This window comes from Trichechus manatus, unplaced genomic scaffold, assembly GCF_000243295.1.
Source record: "Trichechus manatus latirostris isolate Lorelei unplaced genomic scaffold, TriManLat1.0 scaffold00064, whole genome shotgun sequence".
NCBI lineage: Eukaryota > Metazoa > Chordata > Mammalia > Sirenia > Trichechidae > Trichechus > Trichechus manatus.
The window spans coordinates 11,723,745-11,745,081 of record NW_004444000.1 but is presented as its reverse complement, the minus strand read 5'-3'; the positions used below and the strand labels follow the sequence as shown (position 1 = coordinate 11,745,081).

The 21,337-nt window shown below is 45.0% G+C and overlaps 1 protein-coding gene and 1 non-coding gene across 3 annotated transcripts in view; both read right to left on the bottom strand.

Annotated features, from left to right (window-relative positions):
* The window catches only part of KIRREL3 (kirre like nephrin family adhesion molecule 3), a 694,039-nt gene that overhangs the window by 619,619 nt on the left and 53,083 nt on the right, over positions 1–21,337 (bottom strand). The gene's annotated exons all lie outside the window — the stretch shown is intronic.
* On the bottom strand, positions 17,160–17,230 carry TRNAG-UCC (transfer RNA glycine (anticodon UCC)). The gene has a single exon. It is a non-coding gene; the product is annotated as a tRNA-Gly (tRNA).

Sequence of the window (21,337 nt, the reverse complement as noted above, 5' to 3'; positions counted from 1 at the left end):
TGAAATATGTTCCCCCTGGGCTGTGGGGAAACAGTTCTCAGGATTCCTCAGGTGCCTTCAGGGGAAGCTGCTAACCTGCCTCCATCCTAACAGCCTCATTGGAGGCACAGCAGCTCTCCCCCTCCTCCACCCAGGTCTTCCCTCTTCCTTAGGATGCTGGAAAAGCGGGTCACTTCCCTGGCAGGCCACGATCCTGAGGGTGACAGCAATGAACATGGGAATAATTACAAATTCTGCATTTCTAAGTCCCTGAGTGGCACAGACCTTAAGGGTTGGGCTAATAACCGAAAGGTTGGTGGTCTGAACCACCCAGAGGCATCTCAGAGAAAGGCCTGGCAATCTGCTTTCAAAAGGTCACAGTCATGAAAACCCTATGGAGCACAGTTCTACTCCGACACACATGGGGTCTCCACGAGTTGGAATCAACAGACAGCAACCGTTTGGGTTTTTTTTTGTTGTTGTTTCGTTAGTGGCTTCAAGAACTGCTTTATCGGAATTAATCATTGTAATGATGTTAGTTATATTCCACGCACTTGAAGTCCTTTAGGTCCCTTTCAGCTTTAAAATTCTATTAATTAATTAATCAGCTCATTCATTCATCAAACACATCCTGAGCAGCTGTCAAGTGTCAGGTCTTTTGCTAAGAGTTCCCTGGGTTGAAGCCTGAGAGAGCTGCCATATACCGAGGTGACCAGAGAACAGAGGGGAAGGAGACCAGATGGCTCCTCAGATGTCCTCCTCACTTCTTGCATTAGTGTCCCTCACTGTCATCGTTTCCATTCTTCCTGGTCCCTGTGTCTGCACAAACCCCCTTTGGTCAGCCCAGCACCTCAGCGATGACAAGCAGGCATGTGCCGGCCAGCAGCAGGAGCCACCACTTCCTGCCGCACACTACTGACCTCTCTCATCTATTGGTGGTCCCGCCGAGGACTCCCTCCCACAGTCGATGGGGACTGCTACCAGACTGGTGCCTCGTGAGCTGAGTGTTTGACAAATTCAGACAGAGTCTGGAATCCTAACCAGAATGGCTAAGAATTCGGAGCTGGAACCCTGTGCCCCAGAACTGGGGCTCAAGCCCCTTGTGAGAACAAGAACTCTGAGCTCAGACGCCAGGACTCAAGTCATAGCTCTTCCCCTGAACCCTGACGCCCCTGAAACGGTGAAATGCAGAGTCACACCCCAGCTTCACCAAACACTCCAGGCTCTGCAACTGGCCAGCCACCTCTGTCCCGTGGAAGGGGAGATTTGGGTGAGATGCCACCATGCTGAAAGCTACAAGACCTGGGCTATTCTGGTTTGATCTTCTTGTGCTAGGGCACCTCTTCCAAACCACTTAACTTCTTTGGGCCACAGCTCCCTATTTAACAAGATATTATTCTCTTCTACTTATTGATACATGGACAAAAGATTTATAGCCTATGCCAGTAAATCTACAGACTAGACTTCTTGTTATGTTCCATTGAGTCAGTTCTGATTCATAGCAACCCTAAGTACAACAGAACTAAAGACTGCCTGGTCCCTTGCCATCCTCACAATCGTTGCTATGCTTGAGCCCATTGTTGTGGCCACTGTGTCAATCCCTCTCGTTGAGGGGCTTCCTCTTTTTCGCTGACTTTCTACTTCACCAAGCATGATGTCCTTCTCCAGGGACTGGCCCCTCCTGATAACATGTCCAAAATACATGAGACGAAGCCTTGCCATCCTCACTTCTAAGGAGCATCCTGGCTGTACTTCTTCCAAGAAAGATTTGTTCATTCTTCTGGCAGTCCATGGTATATATATTCAATATTCTTCAAAGGTATAAATTCTTCTGTGGTCTTCCTTATTCATTGTCCAACTTTTGCATGCGTATGAGGCGATCGAAAATACCATGGCTTGTATCAGGCACACCTGAGTCCTCAAAGTGACATCTTTGCTTTTGAACGTTTTACAGAGGTATTTTGCAGCAGATTTGCCCAGTGCAATGCGTCGTATGATTTCTTGACTGCTGCTTCCATGCATGTTGATTGTGGATTCAAGTAAAGTGAAATCCTTGACAACTTCAATATTTTCCCTGCTTATCATGATGTTGCTTGTTGGTCCAGTTGTGAGGATTTTTGCTTTCTTTATGATGAGGTGTAATCTGTATGAAGGCTGTAGTCTTTGATCTTCATCAGTAAGTGCTTTGAGCCCTCTTTGCTTTTAGCAAGCAAGGTTGTGTCATCTGCATATTGCAGGCTGTTAATGAGTCTTCCTCCAATCCTGATACCCCGTTCTTCTTCATATAGTCCAGCTTCTCTATTTCCTCAGCATACAGATTGAATAAGTATGGTGAAAGGATACAACCCTGATATACACCTTTCCTGATTTTAAGCCACGCACTATCCCCTTGTTCTGTTCGAACTGCCTCTTGATCTATGTACAGGTTCCTCATGAGCACAATTGTTCTGGAATTCCCATTCTTGGCAATGTTATCCATAATTTGTTATGATCCACACAGTCTGATGCCTTTGCATAGTCAATAAAACACAGGTAAACATCTCTCTGGATTCTGTGCTTTCAGCCAGGAGCCATCTGACATCTGCAATGATATCCTTGGTTCTAGGTCCTCTTCTGAATCCAGCCTGAATTTCTGGCAGTTACCTGTCTATGTACTGCTGCAACCATTTTTGAATTATCTTCGGCAAAATTCTACTTGCCTGTGATATTAATGATATTGTTCAATAATTTCCGAATTCTGTTGGATCACCTTTCTTCAGAATGGGCACAAATATGGATCTCTTCCCATCATTTGGCCAGGTAGTGTCTTTCAAATTTCTTAGCACAGGTGAGTGAGCAATTTTAGCGTTGCATCCGTTTGTTGAAACATCTCAATTGGCATTCACCAATTCCTGGGGCCTTGTTTTTCACCACTGCCTTCAGTGCAACTTGGACTTCTTCCTTCAATACCATCGGTTCTTGATCATATGCTACCTCCTGAAATGGCTGAATGTCAACCAATTCTTTTTGGTACAGTGACTGTGGATTTCTTTCATCTTCTTTTGATGCTTCCTGTGTCGTTCAATATTTTGCCCAGAGAATCCTTCAATACTGCAACTCTAGACTTGAATTTTTTCTTTAGTTCTTTCAGCTTGAGAAATGCTGAGCATGTTCTTCCCTTTTGGTTTTCTATCTTCAGGGCTTTTCACATTTCGTTGAAATCCTTTACTTTGTCTTCTCGAGCTGCTCTTTGAAATCTTCTGTTCAGCTCTTTAACCTTAGCATTTTTTCCATTTGCTTTAGCTGTTCTACTTTTGAGAGCAAGTTTCAGAGTCTCTTCTGACATCCATTTTGGTCTTTTCTTTCTTTCCTGTCTTTTTAATGACCTTTTGCTCTCTTCATGTATGATGTCCTTGATGTCATTCCACAACTCGTCTGGTCTCCGGTCATTAGTGTTCAATGTGTCAAATCTATTCTAAATTCAGGTAGAATATGCTCAAGGCCATACCCTGGCTCTCTTGGACTTGTTCTAATTTTCTTCAGCTTCAACTTGAACTTGCATATGAGCAATTGATGCTCTGTTCCACAGTCAGCTCCTGGCCTTGTTCTGACTGATGATATGGAACTTCTCCATCGTCTCTTTTCACAGAAGTGGTTGATTTGATTCCTGTGTATTCCATCCAGCAAGGTTCACATGTATAGTTGCTGTTTATGTTGTTGAAAAGGTATTTACAATGAATAAGTTGTTGGTCTTGCAAAATTCAATTACAGAGATCCCCAGCATTGTTTCTATCACCAAGGCCATATATTCCAACTACTAATCCTTCTTCTTTGTTTCCAACTTTTGCATTCCAATCATCAGTAATTATAAAAGCATCTTGATTGCATGTTTGATCAATTTCCGACTGCAGAAGTTGGGAAAAATCTTCAACTTCTTCATCTTTGGCATTAGTGGTTGATGTGTAAATTTGAGTAACAGTTGTATTAACTAGTCTTCCTTGTAGGTGTATGGATGATATTATCCTATCACTGACAGTGTTGTACTTCAGGATAGATCTTGAAATGTTCTTTTTGAGGATGAATGAGATGCCATTCCTCTTCAATTTGTCATTTCTGGCATAGTAGACCATATGACTGTCCAATTCAACATGGCCAATACCAGTCCATTTCAGCTCACTAATGCCTAGGATATTGATTTTTGTGTGTTCCATTTCATTTTTGATGACTTCCAATTTTCCTGTATTCATACTTTATATATTCCACATTCTGATTATTAATGGATGTTTGCAGCTGTTTCTTTGCATTTTGAGTCATGCTAGACTAGACTAGATGTTCAATAGGGTGACTTTCCACTCAAACTCTATGAATTAATAGATCAATTTATTTAACATATCTTGAGAACATGTTTTATGTCAGTAACTATATTAAGAGCTCCCAAAATTTGTCTCAATATCCGTAACAGGAAGGACTTCTCTCATAAAATAAGATTAAATTGCTACAGAAAATCAAATGAATGAGTACCCTAACATAACCAACCAACAAGTTGCCTTTGAGTCAATTTAGAAACATGGCGGTCCCATGTATGTCAGAGTAGAACTATGCTCCATAGAATTTTCAATGGCTGTTTTGTTTTTTTGTTTGTTTGTTTGTTTTTGAAGTAGATCACCAGGTCTTTCTTTTGTGGCACTTCTGGGTGGACTCAAACTCACAACCTTTCAGTTAGCAGCCAATCATGTTAACTGTTTGCACCACCCAGGGACTCCATCTTACTAATAGGAGTAATAATATTTGCTATTATTAGGTTTGCACTTAGGTACCAGGCAATGCATTAAATGTTCTACCTGAGTTTTTGTAATTTATCTCCACAAAAGCCATACACAGTAGATGCCACTGTACACATATTATTCAACAAATATTTACCGTATAACTCAGATGTGGCAGGCCTTTTACTAGTACTTGGTATAAGCATACAAATATGGCATCTCCAGGTGTAGAGGAGTTAAATAACTCTTCAGCCATATAACTAGCAAGTGGCAGAACCGGAAATCAAATCTGCCAAACCGTAGAGCCCAAGCTCTTGACTGCTATACCACCATAGCTAACTCAGCTTGATTCCATGATCTCCATAACGTCAACCAAAGCCAGTGTTTGCTGAGTCAGTGCTAGCTCACCACTGCTGTCCTCCTCCCACTCAGCTTCTCCCACCACTGGGCTACCCTTCCCCACAGCAGTGCTTCACCTACAAAAAGCCACCTTGTATTCTCCATGCTTCACTGGTTCTCATTTTCCATTGCCACCTGAACACTGCTATTTTCTTCTTGTCTTCCACTCTTTGCTCTCTTCTTCACCTCTCCTATAACTCCATAAAATATCTGTGAATTGGCTAATGGAAGGACTCTACCATGGTCTGATTCTAGAGGAGAAAATTGAACTTATTTGAGACTATTAACTGCACATTACAGAATCCAGAGCAGAAGGAGAGACAGGGAATCCTAGACCAACTTCCAATGAAGCTGAAAGTGTGGGTGTCTTGGTAGGTTTTGCAACTGGACAGGTCTTTCCTACCCTGAAACCATATCTGACTTGACAATGTCACTAAAAGTAGGAATTGTCACTGAGTTGAGTTATACATGCACACAGTACGTACAACCACAGCTTGGAGATAAAAAGCCTTTGAGTCAGATTCTCACATATCATGTGGAAGACAATGTGGCAAACAATGGAGAGATGGGTCACTATAGACTCGGGTGTGATTGAAAAAGGGTCCCGTGGCTTTTCACATCCCTAAAGAAATGTAGAAATGTTAATTCTGTAATGTACAATATCACCTTACCGAGTTCTCCAACATAATGACCGGCTCTTTCAGACCTAATCTCAGTGTCATCTTTGATTCCTGTATAGGCTAGTAAGTCAGAGAAGCGATGTGGTTGTTTTCGCTGTTGGGAGGCACAATGCTACAATGGTAAGTGAACCAGTCCTCTTATCCCATAAATCCAGGAAGTGTGATTTGATAAAACATGGCACCAGGCTCCTCAAGAGTTAACTCAGATATCCCAACTGCTAGCCTGGCTACCCCAAAACTCCAGTACAGCTCATTATTTAATAAGAGGTGTTAAATACGAATTGTTCATTAAAACACATATTATTGGATGTTTAACTACCATGTAATTGATTTTCTATCCATTGCCAAGTGGTTAACCCTCAATAAATGCTTTTTGTAATCAACTTAAAGTACAATACCTACCACGCTTGATATCTTTCTCTTTGGATTTAATAAGAAACTGATTCTATACTATTGAAATTACACTTCATAATAAAAAATTGGCCAAGTGTCAAGAACGGCATAAGGGAAACTCTGGAATGAATCTACCCCACTTTATAGATGGATAGAAGGGCAACTTGGGGGAGCCTAGATGTTCTTCTGACCACTGTGGTAGTAAGCTATGGTTCAGGAACGCTGTGTGCTAGCCTCATAGCCAGAAGGATAGTTAAGCCATACTAGAAATACCACACAAGACCCCTGGTTCACAGTCCAGTGCCCTGATAGCACAGCTCTTCCCCAGGGCTGAGAGATCAAGAAAACGAGCAAGGGTTTCAGACTTCCCAAAGAAACTCAAAACCGATTAAGCATGGATATGCTGTTAAAAGATTCACGGGATTCGGTTCCCTTCTTCTGAACTTTGCCCAATGATCTTCCCCTCTTCTTCAAAGCCAGTCTCCATCAAGTCAACTCCAACTCATGGTGACCCCATCTTTGTCAGAGTAGAAATGTGCTCCATAGGGTTTTCAATGGCTGGTTTTTTGGGAAGCAGATCATAAGGTATTTCTTCTGAGGCACCTCTGGGTGGACTTGAACTGTCAATCTTTCAGTTAGCAGCAAGCACATTAACCTTTTGAACCACCCAGAGACCTCTCTTCTTCAAAGCCTTCCTAAAAATTCTACCTCCTAGGGAGCCTGCCTGGGAGTAAAAGGTGATTGAGCCCATCCATAGGGTAAGCAAAGTGGGCCACTGGGTTCTTCAACTCCAGGGAAGAGATAAACTGGGGGTGACGAGCCATTTAGAAGCCAGTGTAGGGAATGTGAGGGAGGAGACACACACTGGTCCTCAAAAGTCCCAGAGTGTTCATACAGTCCCTACCCTGCCCAGCCTCCAAAACACAGTCAAATATACACACATGCCACACATCAACACACAAAGTCATCCATATGAAGCTCTCAGAAAAGTGCCTGGCACAGAACAAGTGCTTCAAATGTTGGCTGTTCTTATTTTTCTATATTAATATTTATTATTCTACCACATGATTTGTAATCCACTTAAATAATCTCCTTGCGGCTGGACACTAAGAAGAATATTCTTTCTTGTTCGTTTATTTATTTACTTACTTACGTTATTGATTTATTTTCCCTGAGATAAAGTCCTAGACATGAGTTTGTTGGGTCTACAAGCACGGCTTCTGATGCGCTTTTAAGACAAATACCTAACCTGCACTCACCAGCAGGGTCTCAGCTCACTGAGCACGTGAGTTAGAAATCTTTGGGAATGGCTAAGTCTTCTGTCAGGGCCAGCTAGCAAGAAGCAGCAGAACGGCTCCTTATCTGAGCTGCAGAAGAGGTGGGGGTAGGGGGAGGCGAAGAGAAGAGTGGCCAAATGTCTTCGATTCCTCTTAGGCCCATTGCCTGATTTATCTTGGACCCCAAACACAGAGACATGCCCAGATTTTCGTGGATTATTTATTTTGGTTTGCACGTACACAGTGGAGAACTCGATGTGTGTTTGGCTGGATGCTTCAAAGAAGAGGGCTGTGTTGTCTATGCATCTGTTGGTACAACTGGTACCCAGCCCATCTGTGGGTGGTTCCTGCCATTCTCAGCAGCCCTCCTCCTCTCGTGGAGAAGGAAGGCTCCTCCATGAAGTCACTGTGGCCACTGAGTTTTATTTTAGGAAAGTGTCCTAAATACAGCAGGCTTCCCACTCACTCTGCAGAAGAGAAGGCCCTGCAAGAGGAGGATTCCTATTTGTCTAACAACAGTGTGCTGCTCTGGTGATCTCTTTTGGTTGTCAGGGGCTGAAATGGGGAAAGGCTCAGCCTCTGATCTCCAAGGGTGATCCAGCCAGGGAAGAAGCTAAGCAGCCGGTTATGCTCCGAGTCTGAAGCACACCACCATGTCACTCCACGTGAAAATGCATGCACATCATCATTCCTGTGTTCCAGACGAATCAGAAGCATAAAGTTTAAGAGTTGGAAGGGACCTGGGAGTCCAACTGCCTTTTCCCGGGAGAATCCATTTCCTTGTCTTTTCAAGCTTCTAGAGGCTGCCCACAGTCCTTGGCTCGTGGCCACGCATCATCCTGATCTCTGCTTCTGCTGTCACATCTCCTTCTGTGACTCGGGCCCTCTTATAATGTCCCTCTCGTATAATGACTCCAGTGATTACATTAAGCCCAGCCAGATAATTCAGGATAATCTCACCATCTCAAGATCCTTCACCAAATAATGTAGACAAAGTGCCTTCTGCCGTAAAGAAACATATTCACAGGCTCTGGGTATTAGGATGCGAACATCTTTGGGATGCTGTTATTCAGTTCACCACAAGAGGTAAAGCACATGTAGTGAGAATACCCTGGAAGGGAGGAGCCACACACACCTTTTCCATTAAGACAAAATAGAAGGAACAAAAAAGACATAAGGATCCAGAGACCTAAGGTTAAGAAGAAAGGAGGGTCCATCAATAGAGATGACTTGGGCGTTTGATAACAGACTCTCATATTTTTGAGTCTTCTCCTATTTAGAACACAAGCTTCAGAGGGCCAAAGCCCATGTCTTACATTTTCCAGCTCATTGCCCACAGCATCTGGGTCACTGCAGAGCGCAGAGTAGATGTCCTGTAACGTCTTACTGAGCAGTGTGTGTGTTGGGCACGAGGAGAAAGTGATGAGGGTAGCTGTTGCTGACAGATGTGTGGATCCTATCAGACTGATTCCAAAAGTAACAGACAATCCTGACCAAGAAGACTTCATAGTGTCACAGGGACTATCCATTGAGGTTGAGGTCCCATGAGGAGCACATGCTAGCTCCTCATTATCACGGAATGGCCAACTGCACTGTGAGTGACAAGCATTCTGTCAAGACATCTGTGTCCATCACTCTGCTGGTATATGAGTCAATGGAGACAAAGCAACCAGAAGGAAAAGCAAGCCCCTGAGTGACAGGAGTAAGGCAGGAGCCTCACATCTCCTGGGTCTAATCAGCTCTGTGAGGAGGCCAAGGAATTGGCCAAATGCTCCCTGGGCGTCTTTCCCACTATATCGATGTCTGTGGCAATGGACTCATCTTGAGGACAGAAGGAGATGGCAAAGGGGAAAAACAGCCAAAATTGTGTTTTAAAATAGGACCGTCATGAGCCCCAGCACACACACACCCCCCCACGCGCACACACACACAGCCACCAAGTACAGTGACAGGACAAGAAGGCTGATTGCTGACAGAAAATAATCAAATTGGTCACCAGTTTTGCACAAAAGAGTAATTCTTACGCATTTAAAGCGCAGGCTGGCTGGAGGGAGTTTTTGTGATTTCGGCCTCTCTGAGGCCTCTCAAACAGCCTTTCTAATATACTGTTATTATATAAATTCTGCAGTGACTTTTCTCGGTGGCGTTATTAGTTGTTTGGGGTTTTCTCTGTCTGCCACCCGCTTATTTACGTGATCCTGGTGTAGATCTTTTCTTTTTCTCTTTCTTCCTTGGCGGCTGCTATGACTGAGGCTGGATTTCACAGCACAGTTTGTTAGGTGGCATAGAGACAAGATGCGTGTTGGCAGAGACGTGGAGGGGTGCTCGCGTGTGTGGCACACGCGTGTGCACGCAGAGTCTAATTTTTTGCCAGGGACTGCGAATGTCTCTCACATCTAACACACGTCTACACGGTTTCCAGATGTGGGGTATTGTGGGTTTGGTCATCACTACAGGTACTGGGGGAGCCTTGGTGGCGCAGTGGTTAAGAGCTTGGATGCTAAACAAAAGGCAGGCAGTTGGAATCCACCAGGTGCTCCTTGGAAACCCTGTGGGGCAATTCTACTCTGTCCTATAAGGTTACTAGGAGTCGGAATTGACTCACTGGTGACGGGTTTGTTGGTTTTACAGGTGCTGGAGGATGTAGAGGCAGCTACTACCGGGGCCCAAGTTAGGATTGATGCCGAATTCCAGAAAGTTCATATTAGGCCTCTCAAAAAAAAAAAAAAAAAGTCTCAGGTTTGACATTTTATTTGATAGTCACTTCATTAGAGTTCAGACTTATGTTTCTGCCATTATGGCTGATTGATTATTTATCATTTCAATGGAGAATTTATTGATTTACTTAATATTCATTGCTGGTAACATGAAAGCTCTTCAAATTTTAGTGTCTGGGGGCTCCGAGATGCTCCATTATGCCCTGTCTTCACTGTGCTCTCCTGTCTGTCTTCCACCCCCACTCCACGTCCCTGTCCAACAGCCAGACAGGACAGACAGCCCAGAATCTGCACAAGTCCTGCCTGTCCACCTGGGATGGTGGGGAGATGGTCTTCCCAACTCAGCTCAAACCTCACGACATGGCTTGATTCACAACGTCATATTCAACGGAGGAAGGGCCCACAAAGATCATCTATTTGAGCCTCATAGGGGTTCCCTCCAGCGGTCAGATATTGCAGGACTGCCATGGTGGGCATCACCCATCACCAGCCGAGCTCACCCGTGAACAACTCTATCAGAAAGCCCTTTCTCATAGAAGGCAGACATTTCTCTGCTGGAGTACCCCCTTACTATCAGAGAGTAAGCAACTTCTATGGAACGGACGCAAAAGGAAGCATTAACCAAGGCGCATTCCATAGGAGGCAACTCTGTCTTTTGCTCTCTTACTGGCACACCTAAACCGCGGTTATCCCCCATCTGTCAGTTTGTCATACTGTGATGCCTTGTATGTTGCTATGGTGCTAGAAGCTATGCCACTGGCATTTCAAATACAAGCAAAGTCAAAGGCAGACAGGTTTCAGCAGAGCTTCTAGACTAAGACAGACTAGAAAGAAAGGCCTGGTGAGCTACTGCTGAAAATTCACCGATGAAAACCTTATGGAGATAGGAGAACATTGTCTGACTCGCTTTGGGTACATTATCAGGAAGGATCAATTGCTGGAGGAGGACATCATGTTCGGTGAAGTAGAGGGCCAACAAGGGTGAGGGAGACCCTCTGTGAAATGGTCTGGCACAATAGCTGCACAATGGACGTGAACATGTGGGGGATTGTGAGGATGACACAGGACTGGGCAGTGCTTCATTCTGTTGTTCATAAGGTTGCTATGAGTCGGACTTGACTCAAAGGCAGCTATCTACCTACCTACCTACCTACCTACCTATCTAAACTATGTTGTTGTTGTTCTCAGGTGCTGTCGAGTTGGTTCCGACTCATAGCGACCCAATGTACAACAGAACAAAACTGCCCGGTCCATCTAAATTACGGTTAATAGAAATATGTTCCATGTGCATTAACTCAGTCAACACGGAGAGGCTCGTGGAAGGAGGACCCTCTCACTACGCTGGTCTTGCTGTGATTGCATGGGCACCCAGAGAGCCATGCCCGTGTGAGAGGGGCACTGCGGTAGGCACGTGGCATTTCACTGTGGTCCCCCTATTACAGTTGGTCTGGAGCATGAATTAGGGGAAGGGGCTAGCAGGGTGGGCAGTGAGGTAGTGAAGGAGGTGAAAAAGTGAAAAGCACATTGCTTTAACCCCTGAAGAAAGCATTTCTCTAGCAAATAGCAATCACTTTGAAAGCAATCGCCAGAAAGCTGGCTTAATCCTCATTCTGGAGATACTTACAGCTGCCTGCAATCTTTAATTAATACACTGGGCCCCCAGCAAAGGGGAGGAGGCTGGAGAGCATTAGCAGATTGACTCACCCAAGCCAAGGAAAGCCTCTGGAGGAAACGCTCTGCTGCCTGTGAGCCTGCATCTGCCTTCGCCCTCCCTCCCCTGCCTGTCAAGCCCGAGGGTGGTCCTCTATGGACCCCCGAACAAGGGTAGGTCACTGCAGTTTGGGTGAGGCCAGGAGACTTCCCTGGCTGGTGACATCTCATTCCACTCCACTCCATTCCTTGCTTACTTCATGTACTCACTCATTCCACAAATACGTATTGAGTAGCTGCTACACACAGGCGAGGCACAGTGTCCAAATCGAGGAACTGTCTTCATACTGAAGGCTGAGGCTTTAATGGGGTGTAAAAACAAACATAATACTTGCCCTCCAAACCTCAGGTCTAGTGGGGGAGACACACTAGGGCTGAGTTCTGGATGGCCATGCAGGGTTTTACTGCCATGTCCATTCCCATTGTACCTGGTTGATTGGTGCCATTGATACAGCAGCTCTTAAATATGGTGAACATCACCCTGGAAACATAACTGAATAATGACACAAATCAATGAAAAATGTGAAACACACTAGGAAGAAAGGGCCATGGAACGAAGAGACCATATTGCCACCAGGGCCACCTGCGAAAGCCCACATGGCGAGCTCTCAGCCTCGTCCTCCGTTGCTGGGTGCCCCGTATGCCCACCTGACTGCAAGTCCTGCATCCTACTGCTCCCAGCTTCCCAGATCACGTCCTTGCGTGGAACACGCAATTTGCCCTTGACCACTAACCTAAAGGTTGGTGGTTCGAAACCACCCAGCGGCACCACAGAAAAAAGGTCTGGCGATCTGCTTCTGTAAAGATTACAACCGAGAACACTGCATGGAGCACGGTTGTATTCTGACACACATGGGGTCACCACCATGAGTCTGAATCGACTCGATGGCAATGAGTTTTTTTTGGTTTCCCAGACTTCCATCAGCCTCTCTGTTTCAGTCACTCATCTGTCTTGTTGGTTCATTCATTCACTCACTCACTCCCTCAGCCCCTGAGCACTTGCTAAAGCCCAGCACTGAGCTGTGCATTGGGAACAAGTCTTCCCTCCCTCCAGAGGCCTCCTGCACCCTTCTGAGGGATTCCGCACAGCTCTCTCCCTTGCTCTTCCTGTGGCAGGATCTTTCTCTTTCGGTTAGCGAATCTGATGTCAGAGTCATTCCATCTGACAAAGCCTCCTCTGAAGCTCCCTGTCGCGTCATATCTTTATCAGTCCATTTCCACATGTCTAAGCATTTTAATGGCATATGGTTCCAGGGGGGACTCTCCAAATGAGAGACAATTAGCAACTGTGCTTATTGGGCTAAAGAAAACGACTGGAGGGGAAGTTGTCTTTAAAAATACCCACAAGAAACAGCAACCCACAGAGATGTGACTGCAATAAAAATGATGATTTTTGTTAGGGGTGACAGTGGGGGTGGATTATCAACTGCATTTTCTTTCCCCTGGAATGCGTCACAGTCATTAATTTGTTTAATTTATTTTTTGCCTCTTCCCTAGTGAAGCAGCCCGATCCACTGTCGGCCTACCCATCAGAACAAATTACACTTTGGAAATATCCGAGTGCTTCAGTTTTCCATTAAATATAATAAGAAATCACAAGGCACTGTTCTGGCCTGATGACTTCCCACCAAGGATCTACAAGCACTTTTTGCAATTGTTGCCAGGCAATTTGAATTGTCACCTTTGGTGACACAGAGGCAGGAAAACAGGTCCAGGGCCACAGGCCCTGTGTGAATCTGTACTCAAGTGCATGCCTCGTAGGTAGCGTTCTTCATCCACATCACGTGCATATGAGCTGATTCGTCAATACCACTGCAGAGACCCCAGAGCAGGAGCTGCATTTTCTGCTTCCTTGGTACCTCCTCACCGTGCCACAGTTAACCCCACGTGCGCCGGCCAACGGCGGATGTTACCTGGTGATTTGACAGAACTGAGTCTCCATGAGAACAGAGCTAGCTGGTGGTTCACGGATGCTGGTCTTCTACCATCCAGCTTCTGCTACTTGTCACCAGGCTCAAATGCCCATCTTTCCCCTTGCCCTGAGTCTCCTGCCTCTCACTTACAACCAGCCATCACTCAGGTCGTGGAAACTGCTCACTCCTGCAGATCAGTCTGTCCTGAGGAACATCGCCAACTGATGATCACATTTTCGGGATGGTACCTTTCTTCCACAGATTGAAAATTGAAATGTCCAGGGGTTACACACATGGTACATGTGGCTCTTTCAAGTCAGAGATTAATTGCCAAGTGTTAATATTTAATTTTTTTTATTGTAAAAGCTTGTCAAAGGTTGCCCGGGAAAGGTGGGAGCTCATACACATCTTGCCTGATGTTCAGCCAACCCGAGAATAGAGCCTCTAGCACTGCCAGCTCTACAACTTCTGAGTCTAAGAAACAGCATGGACTGCAAAGGTTGAACCAAGGCAGTCTTGTGAGTCTTTGGATGGGAGAACTTTCTAAGAAGCATGAGGCAGCCTGGCCTTGTTGCAGGTAGAAGGCTGCCTGCTGAGTCACCGCTGACTTTGGCCTGGGCAGGAGAGACCTACCCCACCTCGGAAGCCGTAGAGACAGGCAGTAGTCAGCAGACCTAGATGTCTGAAGACCGGGGTTTGGTGCCAGCTTTGCCACTCACCAACAAATCAGTCTCAAGGAACTTTTGTTTTCACCTCTGTAAAATGGGTAGGGCACCATCTATCTCAAGGGCCTGCAGTGCCATTCAGTAATACTACTGTCTAGTCGTGTACTGCTTTGCAGTTCACACAGCACAATGAAGAAAAGGGATCCTTGATGGTCCCCAAATCTTTGCAGCTTCATATAACCTCAAGTAGACTGAAGTTTCTGCTTTGTTGGACAAGACTTGAGAGCCTTGGATGTCTAAGTTGAAGGATTGCTAGAAGAGTTAAAAAAAAATGCATCAAGAGCACTGTGCCTGGTACTCAACAAATATTAACTTATCCTTGTAGGAATTGCAGTTGATTTTTATAAAGAACACTGGGAGTCTGAATATGAAAGAAGAAATGACTACGTAATTATGGCCACAAGCAATCACGAGGACAGATTATTGGAAATGTGGGGGTGTCCCCAAAGGAGCCCAGACTCTAAATGGAGTTTACATGGGATGATGTTCCATTGAAATATCTTCCCTATGACGTTGGACAGCTATCTAAAAAGGCTCCTCCATTTGAGCCCACTTCCCATCCTCTGGCTCAGGGGACCCTCTCCCACTGGCCACGTTAAGACATAGGTTTAACAGGAAAACACATTGAGCTCCTGAGACTGGCCAGCCTGATACTCAGCCACACTCAGCACCTGCATCAGCCCAAACCCTACCTGTGTCTTCATTCCGTCTGCCATTTTATCTGTGGGCATTTTGTCTGTGTCTGCCTCTTCTACTAAATTGGATGGTACTGAATGCATCTTCATCTGTGAATTCTCCTACGATACCTGGCACAGTGCCTTTCACACATAACTTTTCTGTTTAAGCATGATAATGAGTGCACACGGATACACACAAACACAAAGGCAAACCCTCCCCAGCAAAGGGCAGTTAAGATGGTTGGGGGAGTCTTCATACAGATCGGGATATTTCTCTTACCTTCTTATCTCTTCAGTCTCCTGCATCCTTTCTTCTCCCCTGTAGGCTTCTAAATGTTGGTTTTTATCAGGGATTGGTCTTAGCATTTTTTCCCTCCCTCCACATGCTGTACTTGGATAACCTCACTCAGTCACAAACTCCAAAATCATCCTTCTATGTTGAAAAATCCCAAATATCTTTCTTTAGTCAAGAACTCTCTCTGAGCTCCCATTTTCAGTCTCCCACATTCAACTGTCATCTTGATATCTTTCCTTGGGTGTCTCAAAGGTACCCCACACTTAGTCTGCCCAAAGGAGATAACATCATTTTCTACAAGGCCTCCCCCTCTTTTGCTGGTCCCTATATCAGAGGAAGCCCCACTGTCTGCTCAGTCACCCAATCCTTGGAACCTTCCTAGACTCCTCTCTCTTACACTCTTTAAATCCAACTAGTCCTCAAGGACAGTAGATTTGACGTCTTTCACTTCCCTAAGGTCAAAGATAATCCTCCTCCCCTATGCCCATTACCAACGATTTATTTTGCTTTTCATTATCTCTTATAAGTGTTGATTCCACATGTTTGTTTACGCCTGCCTTTCTAGGCTAAATTCTGCGCTCCTTTTGGGCAGGAATCCTAACCAATACATTTTTTTCATCCTTCAGTTCCCTAAAAAGTACTTGGCAAATACTAGATGCTTAATAAATGGCTAATGATGGAATGAATGACTTCCCTTGGAAGTCCACAGGGAGCAGGGAAGGAGGCAGGACACCTGTTAAGACCCTGGTATGAGTCACGAGACAAGAAAGGGAAAGAGAAGGTAATATATTTCCCAGAAATAAAAAAATGGCAAATTCTCCTTGGTTAAATTTAAAATGGGGCTAACAGGAACGAGCAGTTAGTGAAAGAGCAGGGAAGCTAATATCCTAACTACCTTGTGGGACAGGGAAGACTCTGTTGTAAGCAGGTTTTTTGTTTGCTATTTCAGAAATTGAGCCAGACACTAAGGCAAACCCAGTCTTTGTAAAGAGACCCTAAGTATATTTAACGTTCTCCCGAAACACACTGCCTTGGCTCTTAAGGCTTTGCTTCAAAGGACCGGCACCGAGCAAAACTCCTGAAGCTCAATTAATCTAACTCATCAAGATGGATTTGATTTGAATTGTGGTTCCAGGCAGCCACAAGCAGTCCAGAGAGCAGACTGCTGAGCTGGCTCCTGGGTGGAGATGATGTAGCCCAGGCTATCCAGCAAAACACAGGACAGAATGTGGACACATAGGTTAAAAATTCAGCCTGCATACACCTTACCTGTGAATCATTCCAAAGTCCTCCTCCCTTCCTTCTTTTCATCAATGCATTTTCCTCAACTGCTTGGAAAAATCTAAGCAAATAAATAAATAGGATTTTGTAGCCTGAGTTACTGACGTTGCCGTTAGCGGCTATGGAGTTGTCCTTCGACTCACGGCAATTCTGTGCACAATGGGACAAAGCGCTGCCCAGTCCTGCACCATCCCCATGATCGGCTGTAGATTGAGCTGCTGTGATCTATGGCATTTTCACTGGCTGATCTGCAAAAGTAGATAGCCAGGCCCTTCTCCCTAGTCTTAGCTGGTAAGGTCCACTGAAACCTGTACAGCATCACGGTAACACATATGCCCCCACTGACGAACGGGTGGTGGCTGCGTATGAGGTGCATTGGCTGGGAATCGAACCCAGATCTCCCGCATGGAAGGCAAGAATTCTACCACTGAACCAACAATGCCCCCATGAATTACTGATAGGACTGACAAAATAATGGATAAGAGAAATTGTTCATTGTAGGAGGAGAGAGCTAGCCTTCCAACACTTCCAACTCCGAAATAAATGAAGTGTTAACCTTCTCCCTTACTACCCTTCAGCAAACAGAAACACACAAACACACACATAACATCCTTGAAAATTTGGAAGCACTGCTGCTTGCAAACGGGCCCATTAAAAGCAGATAAATCAATAGCGAATCATAAAGAAGTCTCATTTATCATAAGACGTGCTGGACAGGGTTTTGAGTTTTACATACATTTATTCTAGAAATCTGTCTGTGCAACAGTTCTGAACAAAATGCTTTGTGATGAACCATTCTCTCCACTTGAATCTATATGGAAAGCAATTAAATCCAAACTCCAAGGATAAATGTGATGAACGCAGCAGCCACGCTATTGATTTGGCATTTCACAACTGCCTTCCCCCTTTGGCGTATCATCTGCGTAGCGCTAAAATGCAGACACCTTCTGCTCCTGTGAAACATGTTTCTTATATCTTCAAGCAAGGCAAATTTCCTACACTGGATGATTAAAGAACTTGTTGCCCTCAAGTCTATTTGGACTCATGGTGACCCCGTGTGTTACAGGGTAGAATTGCTCCGTAGGGGTTTCTTGGCTATACTTTTTATGGAAGCAGCTCATCAGGCTTTTCTTCCATGGTGCCACTGGGTGAATTCAAACTACCAACCTTTAGGTTAGCAGACAAACACAAACTGTTTTTACCACCCAGGGACCTCACTGAACGTCTGAATCTGTACATATCAAACAATAGATCCAGCACAGCCTGGAATAGGTTACTCTGGGCATGTCCACCATGGGGGAGAACACTACGTGGTTTGTTTGGCCGTGAAGAGAATCACTGATGATAATATGCATGGTCTAATTGATGTCCAATGGACACAAGTCTGCGTACCACATACCCAGTACACACTCTCTTCTCCCAAAAGATATCTTTCAAATATTCGATGAATGTAACTGTCCAGTGTGTTAGACTCTATTACGAGTTTGCCTAATCTGCACTTTATTCTGGGTTAGACAGATCCTTCTAGAAAGATCCCCTCTCTGCCCTCTCCAAGAAGAAAAGTAAGAACAAATGATCAGGAATTCTCTTAAACGCACAAAGACAGTCTCACTTCAGCATTTCTACACAAATACCCAGGGATACATCCAGCAACTTCACCCCTGAGGGCATGTCAACAGCTTGTGTTAAAAACTCCTGCAAATAAGGGTTTATTAGGACAGAATCAAGTGACAGACTTGGAACTAAGGCAGAACAGATGAAGAAGATCCTGAGGTTCTGTGGCAATGTTGACTTTTATCAAGGTCAACACTGAGATTTATTGACCCAAGAGGTAAATATTGACAGAGGCTCAGGAGGCCAATATTTGCCCCAAAGCAAAATAAATCTTCCCAGCAACCCCCAAACTGAAATCCATATACAGTAGACTCAGGTCCAAAATGAATTAGCTGGGAGACGATTAAGATACCACTTCACTGGATTGTCTAGGAGCTTGGAAAGCAATATTAATTCGAAGCACTTCATGTTCAGAGCACTTTCCAAACGTTCATTAAAGTGCACCATTCCCTGCCAGATGCATCAAAGTGCTGCTCTGCCAACCCAACAGATGGATCATAGAGCCAAGGAAAGGGTAAGTAATTTTGTCCAGGCCACAGAGAAGGCGGCACGGGAAGGGGAGGATTAATTAAGGATGACGACTGGTTGGGGGCTAGGGAGGAACTAGCAAAGGGCGACAGGTCAGTGCCTTAAGTAAGGTAATGAGACACTCCCACTGGTGACACAGTACGGGGGCTGCTCAACTGTGTTGCTTACTTACAGGGATGCCTTTGCGTGTCTACACATCACAAGCTCTGTCTTTTGAACATCTGAACTCAACTCTTTAGAAGTGAAGAGAACACTGAGTGGTCTCTGTGGGGAAGCAGGTCCATGGTCCTGTCTTCTCTCTGCATCAGAATTCTCAGGAATTCTTTGCCTTACACAGTGTGGTCCTTGGATGCCGGCACTGAGAAACATCGTAAGATACTAACATTCAAGTGACTGGCATTTGGGCATACGGACCCAATTATCCTGTCTTTTGTATTGTCCTAAAATTGAATTTTAAATGTTACAAAGTTTTGATTGTCTTTGCTAACAGGAGAACAGAGAGGTGGAGAATCGAAAACATCAGCCCATCTACCGATCTTATTTCCTTCCGACTTCGAAATACCTTACTTTCTCACGCACCAGGTAGGCCTCATTGTTTCTCTTTGGACATTTAACAGTAGAAAATAATGAGCAAGTGCGGGGCACCCAGCAAACGACGGCCGAGAAGGGAACACAATGGGATATGTGCTGACGTTAAGACTGTAGCGTTGTGCTCTGTGGCAACCACAGACAGGTACTGAGTTGACGGGACACAAGACTTACAGGTTTGAATTTTCAAAGTTGTTTAAATCTATTGGAAGGAAGGAGTGGGGTCTTTATACTATGCCCATTGCACTCAGCTGGAAAGGAAACAGTTAGGCCTGACTAGATGTAAATGGTTAGCTGACACCAGTGTCTGGAGAAAGAACCCAGGAGTCCTGACCCTCAGCAGCAGCTTAGGCATTTCATTGTTTTATCCTGTAGCAGGATTTTGGAATTGCAGCTGTTGCCCAGAGAAGTAAGTGATGCCAATATGATTGGATGCTGTTGCAAAAAGGTAATCTGACGGACAATATGATACAAATGGAAGTGTTTACAGGGTTTAATACTTAATAATACAAAATGAAAAAGTCTAAAAAGCAGACTGGAGATGAAAAGATCTGTATGGTCAGGATTTCTGCCAACTGTCAGAGCAGCACCCGTCTCCTGGGGATCTGAACAAGCAAGGCGCTGTTCTGTAGGAATTGTTGGCTTGGGTGTACCGATTGGGTGTCTACCACTCAGTCAGCTTCTCCCGCCTGTCTTAACTTTATTTTTTACACCACGGAATCCTCCTGAACCTTCATGTGCCTCTTGGCCTTCAACCTGTAGGCTGCAGGGTCATGGAGTGCTCACCACAGGAGACTCCGGTTGGGTCACTGGACATGCTGGTTGTCTGTCTGTCTGAGTGGAAGCTGAACAACTCTCCTCTGGGGTCACTTCACAGGTGGGGCTTTTCATTTCACTCAGGGGCTCATTCCGCGCGCACCTGTGTGCTTGGAGTCTAGAGGCATGCCACGGCCCTTCTGCTGAGTAGCTTAGATGAGACACCTCACCTAATCCACCTCAGCTTTCTCATTGGTAAAATGGGAGTGACACCCCCCTTATGAAATCTTTGGGTGGAACTAACGGTTAAGAGCTCAGCTGCTAACTGAAAGGTTAGCAATTCAAGTCTACCCAGAGGCACCTTGGAAGAAAGGCCTGGCAATCTACTTCCAAAAACCCAGCCATTGAAAACCCTAAGTAGCATAGTTCTAGTCTGACACACATGGGGTCTCCATGAGTCTAAACTGACTCAGTGGCAACTGTTTATTTTTATTTATTTTTTAACCTATCTTACAGAGCCTTGTTAAGACGTTTCAGTGAGATAATAAACCTAACGTATTCGGCACACTTTCTGGCACAGTGTAGTCCAGAATCAAGTGCCAACTGTTGCTATCAATGCTGGCCACAGAAATCAGTGGATTAAATAAGGGAGAGTCTAGATTCCAGAATACATAGCTCTAAATTAAAAAAAAGAAACAAAAACCAAACCCGTTGCCGTCAAGTCGACTCCTACTCATAGCGACCCTGTAGGACACAGTAGGACTGCCCCGTGGGATTTCCAAGAAGCAGCTGATGGATTCCAACTGCTGATTTTTAGGTCAGCAGCCTGAGCTCTTAACCACTGCACCACCTAGAATTACTGGGCTAGAAGGGCCTTTGAGAGGTTATCTCAGCTGCCCACCTGCCTTCTCAGACAGCTGACAATCTCTTTCCTTTGAAAAGGTCTTTAGTAAAGATGTGGCGACTTTCTCTGACCTAGAGCTCAGCATTTAAGCAACCCAGCAGCAATCTGAGTGGATCAAACACCTTGGACATGGTTTGGGGAGAAGAGAGGATAGTGAAG